The 12,527-nt window shown below is 37.7% G+C and overlaps 1 long non-coding RNA gene across 1 annotated transcript in view; it reads right to left on the bottom strand.

Moving 5' to 3' along the window:
* Positions 1-866: 866 nt before the first annotated feature.
* Positions 867-12,527, bottom strand: part of LOC134479679 (uncharacterized) — a 39,106-nt gene continuing 27,445 nt past the window's right edge. Inside the window, exon 3 of the long non-coding RNA XR_010053281.1 lies at positions 867-1,044. This is a non-coding gene — a long non-coding RNA (uncharacterized LOC134479679). The remainder of the gene's footprint in view (positions 1,045-12,527) is intronic.

Here is a 12,527-nt window from a genome sequence, read left to right as displayed (position 1 = left end):
AGTGGTCTTTCCTATACTGTGTCAAGTCCAATTTATCTCCATTCAAAGGTTGCTAATGGTCCAGTCCAAACAGTCTTTAGCTGTTTGCCAGGCTCCTTTCTGTATATAAAAAAATGTAGTTTCATATATAAATAATACTATTGATTTTGAAAATGAGTGTTCAGCTAATATATTCTTTAAATTCATAAGGTATCTTTAAAGATAAGGTATCTTCAAATGGTAAACAGAGAATCAAGTGTAAGTGAGGGATAGGCCCGCCAGGTGTGTCCTGTGTTTGTATTCATGAGAAGAAGAAGTTGGAAATGATATTCAAAGATTTAATGGAGAATGCAGAGTGTGCTGTGCATGACATCTGGCTACTTTTTCTCTACAGAAAGCAAAGTACTAAAAAATACAGTCATAAAATACCACACAGATGTAACTGATGAAAGAAATATTTTATGGTAACCTGACACAAATGTGAAATCTGTCCTAGCTTTTTGGTCATTTTTTATCTTTATTAACTTGAGTATTTCTTATTATTCATTTCGATTATTATTCCCCTTCCCGGTTTCTGGGCCAACATCCCCCTTACCCCTCCCCCTTCCCTTCTATATGGGCTTCCCCTCCCCATCCTCCCCCCATTACCACCCTCCCCCCAACCATCACATTCACTGGGGGTTTAGTCTTGGCAGGACCAAGGGCTTCCCCTTCCACTGGTGCTCTTACTAGGCTATTCATTGCTACCTATGAGGTTGGAACCCAGGGTCAGTCCATGTATAGTCTTAACCTTAAGATTCTCCTGTAAATATTTTTGTATTGTGACTAATTTGAACTTAGCTTATAGATAATATATATTGATAAATAGAAACTTCATTTCCTTAGAATTTTAGTTTATTTTTCATCTTTATTAATAAGAAAAATAGAATAGGGCTAGGGAGACGATGCAAGAGTTACATGCCTTGGTTGTTAGACGATCCAGTTCCATTACCAGCACCAATATCTCAGCTCATAACTGTGACTCCAATCCTGGAGATCTGATGTCCTCTTCTACGCTTCAAGATCCTGCATGGATGTGAGATAATAAGTTCACACAACCCTACACATATCCACATAAAAATAAAAGATAAATGTTTATTGAAAAAACAATGCCTTAAAATACTGTTCATTTTATACTCAGAAATCTGTTTTGACCACTTTATCAGAGTTTTCCCATTGCTTTCATAGCACTTTTTAATGGGAGAACCAGATCTTCTGCATATTATGAATTTTATCTGAGCCATTTACATCATCATATCTGTGTTTGTATTAAAACAAACACTCCAACTAGAAATTTTCCACTTGGCCTAAATTCTTTTGTTCTCTGGGAACATTTATTTCTAGATGTTGCTTCATTTTGAATTAACCTCATTCTTAAAATTTTTATTTAATTAAAATATAGTTACACTATTTTCTCCTCCATTCCTCCAAATGTTTATGCATCCTCACACTCAGAATTCATGGCCAACAGTGATTATGTGTTAGTTGTTAAAGGCACAGTAAAAGAAAATATATACAAATTCATTATTATTGTTGCACATCTACATGTAAATAAATATATAGATGCTACATGATGACTCTGTTTAGCATTGCTTTGTGTGTATATTTTTATTGTTGGCCACTTGAGAATGATTTCAGGGGCTCGTCTTCAGTGTAGAGTAATTTTTATTTTCTCAGTAGTTTTTCATTGTCTGTAGTCCTTTTTCTAGGAGTGAAGTCATATGAGAATTCCACCATCTACACTAACATGTCAACTGCTATTACCATATCTTGTTTAAGCTGCCATGCTCTCAAGATTTTATGAGTGAAACTTTCCTGTCCTATCTTTAAGGTATAATTTTGCAGCAATTTTTTTGGTTCTCTGACTCCTACAGTCTTGTTACCTCCTCTTCTTCAATGATCCTTGAGCCTTAGAAGTATAGGTTTTGTTATATATGTATCAAATGTGACTGGGTATCTGAATACAATTGGTATATGACTCTGAGTACAAAATTTCCAGGGTATTGGTTGTAGGGCCAAAACATTCGTAAAATATTATCACTCAATTTTTCTGCTTATTCATAATACTTTAAGAAATTCTACCAATGGGAAAGGTCAAAGGAGGCACTTAATGTCATAGAAACAGAAGTAACATGTCTTTGATAAACACAGTACACTCAGATTGATTCTGAATGATTTGATAAAGGGATACAATAAGAAAGTGTAACAACAATGTTTATGTGTTAGTTGTTGAAGGCACAGTAACAAAATAATATAAAAAACAAATGTGCACACATGGTCATCAGAATGTGTCTATATGACCAGTCCCCAATAAAAATATTGTAATCCTAAATTTCTGAGGAGCAAAATTAGTCATGTGCTCTGGGAAATTATTACTGAGAAAATGATATGTAGTCTATGTAAATCCAATTGTACTCTCAAAAGGTAGCAGTTGGTTTCTATCTTAACTTTATCTGTTTTTCTTGTCTGGTTTTGTTTTGTTTTGTTTTTGGTTGGTCTTTTGTTTGTTTGCTTGTTTCCATGGGCTTTTGCATGCTTCTTTTCACTGTAATAAATCTTACTCATATGTAAAGCTCTGTCTTGTCCTGTGTGTCCTTCCAACAAGTCACTGATCAACCCCAGATACTGTTACCACATTATCTGGAAACAAGAGTTCCTTTTCGTAAAGGATCAAGGGCCATCTAAGATTTAGGAATGATATCACACAGAAATGTATTGCCTCTATACAAGTAATACTGACTATGTATGTGTTTCTGTGTCTGTGGATGTGTGTGAATATGTGTGCATGTGCATATGAGAGTGTATAAGTGTGTGTGTGTGTGTGTGTGTGTGTGTGTGTGTGTGTGTGTGTGTGTGTATCACTGGGAACTGAATCCAGAGATCATTCACACCTACCTGCCGCGTGTTTTACCACTGAGTTATATCACCAATTCAGGAGGGAAAACTTTGATTCTAAAAAAGGTCAGAATTTTTTTTGAAAAAGTATCTATTTTTTAAAATAATTTAATTTATTTGATGTATATTTGTTATCTGATAAGAGTATCCTAGGGCATAAAACTTTGTATGTGTTGAGTACAGTTATGACTTCACAGTCAAAAAAATTTTTTAAGTCTTTTCACAATGTTAACTTAATGCAGGAAAGTATTTTGAGTCTTTCAGAAAGAGTAGCCAAAACTTATCATACTTAGTGTATCCAAAGTCTTAAGAATTCATGGTAGGGTATGTGTGGGTTGGATTAGAGCTGGATGCCAATGAGATTTACTCTGTGAGGTCTAGAGAGCAATTGAGTCTCCCTTAAAAACCTAAAAATAGAAATAGTTCCCATAGCAATGGTTATGGTACTGGAGGTAAATACAGAAAAGCTATCACTTGGATTAGTCGGGGTCTTTCTCCATTTCTCTTCTTTAATACATTTTGCAGGGTTTGGTGCTTAAAACACAGGCATGAAATATAGGATCCTGTATCTTCAGCCCAGGCTTAAAATATAGCAAATGGAATAGTAAAATTCTAGATTTGGAAAAATTATTTATAATTCCAGTGAAAATGTGTAAACATAAGGTATCATAAATATATAAAATAGTGTATAGTATAAATGCATAATACAGGGCCTCATGAATTTTGCAGGCAAATGGATGAGACCACAAAATATCATTCTGAGTGGGGTAACCCAGATCCAAAAGGATATGCAGGGTATGTACTCACTGATAAGTGGGTATTAGCAAAAAAGTTCAGAAGACCCATGATACAACTCACAGACTGTAGGAAGCTTAGCAAGAAGGAAGGTCTAAGAGTGGCAAACTCAAATCCACTTAGAAGGGAGAACAAAATTACCATGGGAGGCAGAGGGAGGGAAGAACCTGGGTCGGAAGGGGAAGTGGGGAGGGGAAGGTGAAAGGGGGCATAGTTAGGTATGGGGGAGACAAGAGAAAATCCCAGAGAACCAGGAGAATGCAAATATGCAGCAGTGTGGAGTGGGGGAGCAGGGGACCCTCTAGAAAATCTCAGAGACCTCAGATGAGAGAGGCTACCAAGACTCAATGGTGAGGACATTAGCCGAAATGCCCAACAGTGGAGAAATGGAACCTGAAGAGACCACCTCCAGTAAATAGACATGGGGCCACCCACACATCTTCAAAAGTTGTTGCCCAAAAATTGTTCAAGTTTAAAGAAAATGCAGGGACATAAATGGAGCCAAGACTGAAAGAAAGGCTACCCAGTGATTGACCAAACTTGGAATCCATCCCATATGAACACATGAAAACCCTGACACTATTACTGATACCACAATTTGCTTCCAATTTGCTATCCTCTGAGAGGCTATACCAGCAGCTGACTGAGACAGATGCAGATACTTAGAGCCAACCTTTAGAATGAGAGCCAGGACCCCTATGGAAGAGTTTGGAGACGGATAGAAGGAACTGAGAGGAATTACAACTCCATAGGAACAACGACAGTGCCAGCTAACCTGGATGCCTCAAAACTCCCAGAGACTAAGCCACTAACCACTGAGCATACCTGGGCTGGTTCATGCCCATAAGTAGAAGACTGCCTTGTCTGGCCTCAGTGGAAGAGGAAGCACGTAATCCTGTGGAAACTGGATGCCCCAGGGAAGATGGATGCTGATGGAAATGAGGTGTGAGTGGGTGGGCCATTTTTTGGAAACCTGAGTAATACACCATTGGGTAAATAAACCACATTTTCTTTATCCATTCTTCTATTGAGCGACATATAAAATATTTCCAATTACTGGCTATTGTGAGTAGAGATACAGTGAACCTGGTGGAACCAATGCGTCAATGGTAGGATGATGCATCTTTTGTTTATGTGTCCAGAAGTGGTATAAATGGAATTTGAGATAGATGGAGTTCTATCTTTCTGTGGAATGGCCACACTGATTTCCATAGTGTAGAAGTTTCCAATCCTATCAGAAATGGATGAATTAGTCTTCATCCTTGTCATGAACTACTGGATATGTGAATTTTACCTGAGATAAATTACATTCAGCAGCTCAACCGAAAACCATTTTATAATGTGGAATTTGTGCTATTTTCTTTGTTCTTGTTCTTCAGCTGATCAGTATATGGCTGTTCACAATTACATTGGTCACAACAATGTAGGTAGAAAAGAAGGTTCTTTTAATTTTGTTATTAAATATTTAAAATGTTGTTATTTGCATACTAAAGTGCATTGTGATAAAGAAATTGAATGTATCTCTTTATTGGCATTTAATGAACACATTTGTTTTGTTTAATTTATTACTTTGCTGCTGTTGTTCATTAGAAACAAGGATCTAGAACTGGACTGTAATTGGATGAAATGATTATATTTCTACATTGTTCTACTGCAGTTCAGGATAGGAAAAGAGCTTGGATTGAATACAGTTTAACTAAATTTCAGATGGAGTACACTACAAGGAGTCACCTTAGCTGAACTTTCTTCCAATGACTCGAGTGCTTTCTATACTTAGCTATGATGGCTGCCACTCTTTCTACATTATCTAAAAAGAGATTTAGTATATTTCTCTTTCTTAGCATTAGCGTGAGATATTTAGCCTCAATTTTATGTTGTATACAAACTGTTACTGGGAATCGAAAATAAATAAATAAAATAAATAAATAAATTTAAAATGTTAATAAAAAAATCACAAGAAATTCAAAGAAACAATTCGTTTCTACTGCTGATCATAGAATCCTATCAAGATGAATTAAATGTGCCAAAGAACTAGCGTGGGGTGTCATGATGACCAACTGATTGAAAGCAGCATATGATATGCAAAGTTAAGTCAGCCTAAATGCTCTTAGCTAGAAAGGGGTGATTGAAGTGAGCATTTCACTGTTTTCTAAATGCCTTCAGTAAAGATTCAACATCTGTACTGCCTAAGTTACAACATGTATTTAAACTATGCTTGGAAAAATTTGAATGACTATTATTTTATCGTATATACCAAGGTGAGTATAGGAGGAGTTGAATGGCTAATATATCACTTCTAAGGCAGGGCTTTGAATTATTAGTTTATTCTACCAAGCCTCACACAATGCTATCTCAACCATATTTGTGGCTGACATCTCATTTATAATGATTAGGCCGCACACAGAACTATATTTCTGTTTATTATTTTACCTACTCAATATGGTTCAGTCCTCTGCCATAAACTGTAATGCAATCTGAAAAAGCAATGCATATACAGATCGCGTCCATCAAGAGAAAGCGAGCAAAGAAAAGTTGTAATTACATTGACTTTGCTGAAAGTATATTTGCCAAAGTTGCTAAAGAAAGTTTGCTAAAATTAATAACTCTTATGTATTTCAAAGAGTATAAAATGGATAGATTTGGACCTAGGGTGGCATATATCATATGTATCATGTGTTTTTATGTGACTCTAGCTAAATTTTTGAATTTGCCCTTCATCTCTGAAATCTGAGTAACCCTACTTCTTTGAACTGCGAGATAAAATGGGACAACATATTCAAAGTACTTACAGAAGAATTTCATTCTATCTAAATACTTCCTAAATTTCTTTTAAAACTCAGAAATTGCTGAGCAGTCCTTGGGTGTTGGTTGTGCACTTTTCCCTCAGCACCCAGAGGAAGCCCATCACCCAGGTGCTTGAACATGCCTAGGATCACAGGTGAGGAGGACACATCCGTCCCAACACCCAGATTAATTGGGTCCCCTGGGATCCAGGGACGCAAGAACCCCTGCCCAGCCAGCCTCACAGATACCTTCCAGTCTTGACTGGTGCCCTGAGCAGACCTTGGGTGCTGGTCCCACACCCATTTCCATAACACCAAGAGGAAATCAATCACTCAGGTGCTCTAACACCCAGGATCACAGGAGCACAGGATCACAGAAGAAGCTTGACTCACAGATGATCAGACACACCCAGCAGCACTGGAGCTCTGACACACTCAAGGTTAAAGTTCAGGCCACAACTTCCTCACCAGCACCCAGCATAACTGGGGTCCTTATATGAACCAGGAAACACAAACCTCTGCCCACCCAGAGGCACAGGTTCCTTCCAGATTTTATCTGTGCCAGGAGCAAATTCAGGGCTCTGGCCTCCTTCCACCCACTCCTGCAACACCTAGAGAAAGCTTGATGCCCAGGAGCTCTGACACAACAGGACCTCATGAGCTTGGTCATGCCAGGACTTCAGGGTCTCAGAGGCACCTTGATTTCCAGGAGTTCTGACAAACTCAGGAATCCCAGGATTCCAGGATCATAAAGACACCTGGATTCTGAGGAGTTCTGACACACCCAGGATCACTAGAAGGAAAAGCTCCAGTAAGAGACAGCTAAGGCAGGCACTAGAGATAACCAGATGGCAGGAGACAAGCACAAGAACATAAGCAACAGAAGCCAAAGCTAATAGGCATCATCGGAACCCAGTTGTTCTAATACAGCAAGTCCTGGATACCCAATCACACCTAAGAAGCAAGATTCCGAGATAAGATCATATCTCATGATGATGATAGAGGATTTAAGTAGGATATGAATAACTCTCCTTAAAGAAATACAGGAGAACACAAACAAACAGGAAAATGAATTTAACAAAACCACCCAAGATCTAAAAAGAGAAATAGAAACCATAAAAAAATCACAAAAAGAGACAACCCCAGAGACAGAACACCTAGGAAAGAGATCAGGAGTCACAGATGCAAGCATCAACAACAGAATACAAAAGATAGAAGAGAAAATCTCAGGGGCAGAAGATAACATAGAAAACATTGACACAATAGTCAAAATGCAAAATGCAGGGGTTGGGGATTTAGCTCAGTGGTAGACCGCTTGCCTAGCAAGCACAAGGCCCTGGATTCGGTCCTCAGCTCCGAAAACAAACAAACAAACAAACAAACAAACAAACAAAACCAAACAAAATGCAAAAGGCAAAAGGCTCATAACCCAAAACATCCTGGAAATCCAGGACACAATGAGAAGACCAAACCTAAGAGTAATAGGTATAGAAGAGAGCAAAGATTCCAAACTTAAAGGGCCAGTAAATATCTTCAATAAAACTATAGAAGAAAACTTCCCTAACCTAAAGAAAGAAATGCCCATGAAAATACAAGAAGCCTACAGAACTTCAAATATACTGGACCAGAAAAGAAATTCCTCCTGTCACATAATAGTCAAAACAACAAATGCATAAAACAGAGAAAGAATGTTAAAAGCAGTAAGGGGAAAAAGTAAAATAACATATAAAGGCAGACTGGTCAGAGGTATATCAGACTTCTTACCAAGGACTATGAGATCCAGAAGATCCTGGAAAGATGTCATACAGACCCCAAGAGAACACAAATGCCAGCCCAGGTAACTATATCCAGCAATACTCTCAATTAACATAGATGGAGAAACCAAGATATTCCATGAAAACAACAAATTTACACAATATCTTTCCACAAATCCAGGCCTACAAAGGATAATAGATGGAAAACTACAACACAAGGAGAGAGACTACACCCTAAGAAAAGCAAGAACGTAATCTTCTTGCAAAAAATCCAAAAGAAGAAAACCAGAGAAACATAATTCTACCTCTAACAAGAAAAGTAACAGGAAACAACAATCACTATTCTTTGATATCCCTTAACATCCATGGACTCAATTCCCCAATAAAAAGACATAGACTGAGAGACTGGATACATAAACAGGACCCAGCATTTTGCTACTTAGAGGAAATGCAACTCAATGACAAAGACAGACACTGCATCAGAGTAAAAGGAAGAAAAAAAATTTTTCCAAGAAAATGGTTCCAAGAAACAAGCTGGAGTAGCCATTCTAATATAGAATAAAATTGACTTTCAACCAAAAGTTATCAAAAAGGATAACGAAGGGAACTTCATATTCATCAAAGGAAAAATCCAGGAAGATGAACTCTCAAACCTCAATATCTATGCTCCAAATGCAAGGGCACCTACCTCCATAAAAGAAACCTTACTAAAGCTCAAAGCATACATTGCACCACACACAATAATAGTAGGAGATTTCAACACCTCACGCTCATCAATGGAAACAGAAACTAAACAGAAACACAGAGAAACTAACAGAACTTATGAACCAAATGGATTTGACAGATATCTACAGGATATTTTATCTTAAAACAAAAGAATATAACTTCATCTCACCACCTCATGGTATCTTCGCCAAAACTGACAATATAATTGGCAACAAAACAGCCTCAACAGGTACAAGAAGATTGAAATAATCCTATACATCCTATAAGATAACCATGGACTACAGTTGGTCTTCAACAACGACAAAAACAACAGAAAAGCCACATACACATGGAAACTGAGCAGTGCTCCACTCAATGGTAACTTGATCAAAGAAGAAATAAAGAAAGAAATTAAAAACTTTTTAGAATTTAATGAAAATTAAGGCACAACACACCCGAACTCATGTGACCCAACTAAAGCAGAGGAAAACTCATAACTCCAAGTGCCTCTAAAAAGAAACTGGAGAGAGCATACGTCAGCAGCTTGACAGCGCACCTGAAAGCTCTTGTTCAAAAAGAAGCAAATATACCCAAGAGGAGTAGAGGCAGGAAATAATTAAACTCAGGGCCAAAATAAGCAAGTAGAAACATAAAGAACTATACAAAGAGTCAACCAAACCAGGAGCTGGTTCATTGAAAAAAATCAGTAAGATGGATAAACCCTTAGCCAGACTAACCAGAGGGCAGATAGAGAGAATCTAAATTAACAAAATCAGAAATGAAAAGGGAGATATAACAACAGAAACTGAGGAAATTAAAAAAAAAATCATCGATCCTACTGCAGAAGCCTATATTCAACAAAACTGGAAAATCTGGAGGAAGGGGAAATTTTCTAGATAGTTACCAGATACCAAAGTTAATTCAGTATCAGACAAACTATCTAAAAAGACCTATAACGACTAAAGAAATAGATGCAGTCATTTAAAGTCTCCCAACCAAAAAAAAGCCCAAGACCAGATAGATTTAGTGCATGATTCTATCAGACCTTCCAAAAAGATCAGGAATTCAAGGCCATACCTAAACACAGTAAAAGCAATATACAGCAAACCAACATCAAACTAGATGGAGAGAAACTTGAAGCAATCCTACTAAAATCAGGGACTGGACATGGCTGCCCATTCTCTCCCTACCTATTCAATATAGTTCTCGAAGTTCTAACCAGACAATTAGACAACAAAAAGAGGTTCAAAGGGACAGGTATGGAAGGAAGATGTCAAAATATCCCTATTTTCAGATTATATGATAGAATACCTAAGTGACCAGAGAAGTCTTACAGCTTATAAACAGCCTCAGCATGGTGGCTGAATATAAAATTAACTCAGATCAGTAGCCTTTCTCTACTCAAAGGATAAACAGGCTAAAAAAAAAATTATGGAATGACACTCTGCACAATTGTCACAAACAATATAAAATACCTCAGCGTGACTCTAACCAAGCACGTGAAAGATCTATATAACAACAACTTCAAGTCTATGAAGAAAGAAATCAAAGAAGACCTCAGAAAATGGGAAAGATCTCCCATGCTCACGGATTGGCAGGATTAATATAGTAAAAATGGCCATTTTGCCAAAAACAATCTGCAGATTCAATGCAATCCCCATCAAAATTCCAACTCAACTCTTCATAGAGTTGGAAAGAGCAATTTGCAAATCCATTTGGAATAACAAAAATCCAGTATAGTAACAGCAATTCTCAACAATAAAAGCACTGCTAGAGGAATTACCATCTCCAACCTCAAGCTGTATTACAGAGCAATAATGATAAAACTGTATGGTATTGGTACAGAGACAGGCAGGTTGATCAGAGGAATACAATTGAAGACCCAGAAATGTACCCACACACCTATGGTCATTTTGTCTTTGACAATGGAGCTAAAACCATCCAGTGGAAAAAAGAGAACATTTTCAACAAATGGTCAGGTTCGACAGGCAGTCAGCATATAGAAGAATGCACATTGATCCAATCCTATCACCTTGTACAAAGCTCAAGTTCAAGGACATCCACATAAAACCTGATACACTGACACTAATAGAAGAGAAAGTGGGCAAAAGCCTCGAACACATAGGCATAGGGGAAATTTTTCTGAACAGAACAGCAATGTCATGTGCTCTAAGATCAAGAATTGACAAATGGGACCTTGTTAAATTGCAAAGCTTCTGTAAGGCAAAGGACATTATCAATAGGACAAAATGACAATCAACAGATTAGCAAAAGATCATTACGAATCTTATATCTGATAGAGGAGCAATATCCAGTATATACAAAGAACTCAAGAAGTTAGATTCCAGAGAAGCAAATAATCTTATTAAAAACTGGAGGACAGATCTATACAAAGAATTCTCAACTGAAGAATATAGAATGTCTGAGAAGCACCTAAGGAAATGTTCAATGTCCTTAGTCATCAGGGAAATACAAATCAAAACAATCCTGAATGGCTAAGATAAAAAAAAAACCCTCAGGTGACAACAGATGCTAGCAAGGATGTGGAGAAAGAACACTCCTCCATTGTTGGTGGGATTGCAAGTTTATACAAACCCTCTGGAAATCAGTTTGGAGGTTTCTCAGAAAATTGGACATAGTACTACTTGAGGACTCAGCTATTCCACTTCTGGGCATATACCCCAAAGATGCTCCAACATATAACAAGGACATATGCTCCACTATGTTCATAAAAGCCATATTTCTAATACCCAGCAGCTGGAAAGAACCCAGATGTCCATCAACAGGGGAATCGATACAGAAAATGTGATACATTTACACAATAGAGTACTATTCAGCTATTAAAAATAATGACTTCATGAAATTCATAGGCAAATGTATGGAACTAGAAAATATTATCCTAAGTGAGATAATCCAAACACACACACACACACACACACACACACACACACACACAAACACAAACAGACATACACACGGGTTATGCACTCACTTGTAAGTGGATATTAGCCAAAAAACTTGTATTACTCAAGATACAATCCACAAACCATTCGAATCTCAAGAAGAATAATGGCTGAAGTGCAGATGCTTCAGACTTTTTTAGAAGGGGAAACAAGAATATCATAGGAGGAGATATGGAGACAAAATTTGGAGCATAAAATGAAGGAATAGCCATTTAGAACCTTCCCCACCAGGGCAGCCACCCATATACATACAGCTCCCAGAGACTTAGCCACCACCCAAAGAGTACACATGGACAGACCCATGGCTCCAGCTCTATATGTAGCACAGGATGTCCTTGTTGGGCACCAGAGGGAGGAGAAGCCCTTGGTCCTGCCAAGGTTGGATCCCCCAGTGTAGTGGAATGTCAGGGTGGGGAGTTGTGAAGGAGCAGGTTGTTGAGTGGGGGAAAGGGGATAACATTTGAAATGTAAATAAAAAATAATACAATGAAAACTGTTTATTCCTTACACAATATATCCTGATTAAACTTTCCCTTTCCTCCGCTCCTTCTAGTTCCTCCCTAGTTACCCTCCCATCTAGATCTATTCCCTTTCTGTCTCTCATTAGAAAAGAA

Source organism: Rattus norvegicus, chromosome 7, assembly GCF_036323735.1.
Source record: "Rattus norvegicus strain BN/NHsdMcwi chromosome 7, GRCr8, whole genome shotgun sequence".
Lineage (NCBI taxonomy): Eukaryota > Metazoa > Chordata > Mammalia > Rodentia > Muridae > Rattus > Rattus norvegicus.
This window is presented reverse-complemented; position numbering and strand designations above follow the sequence as displayed.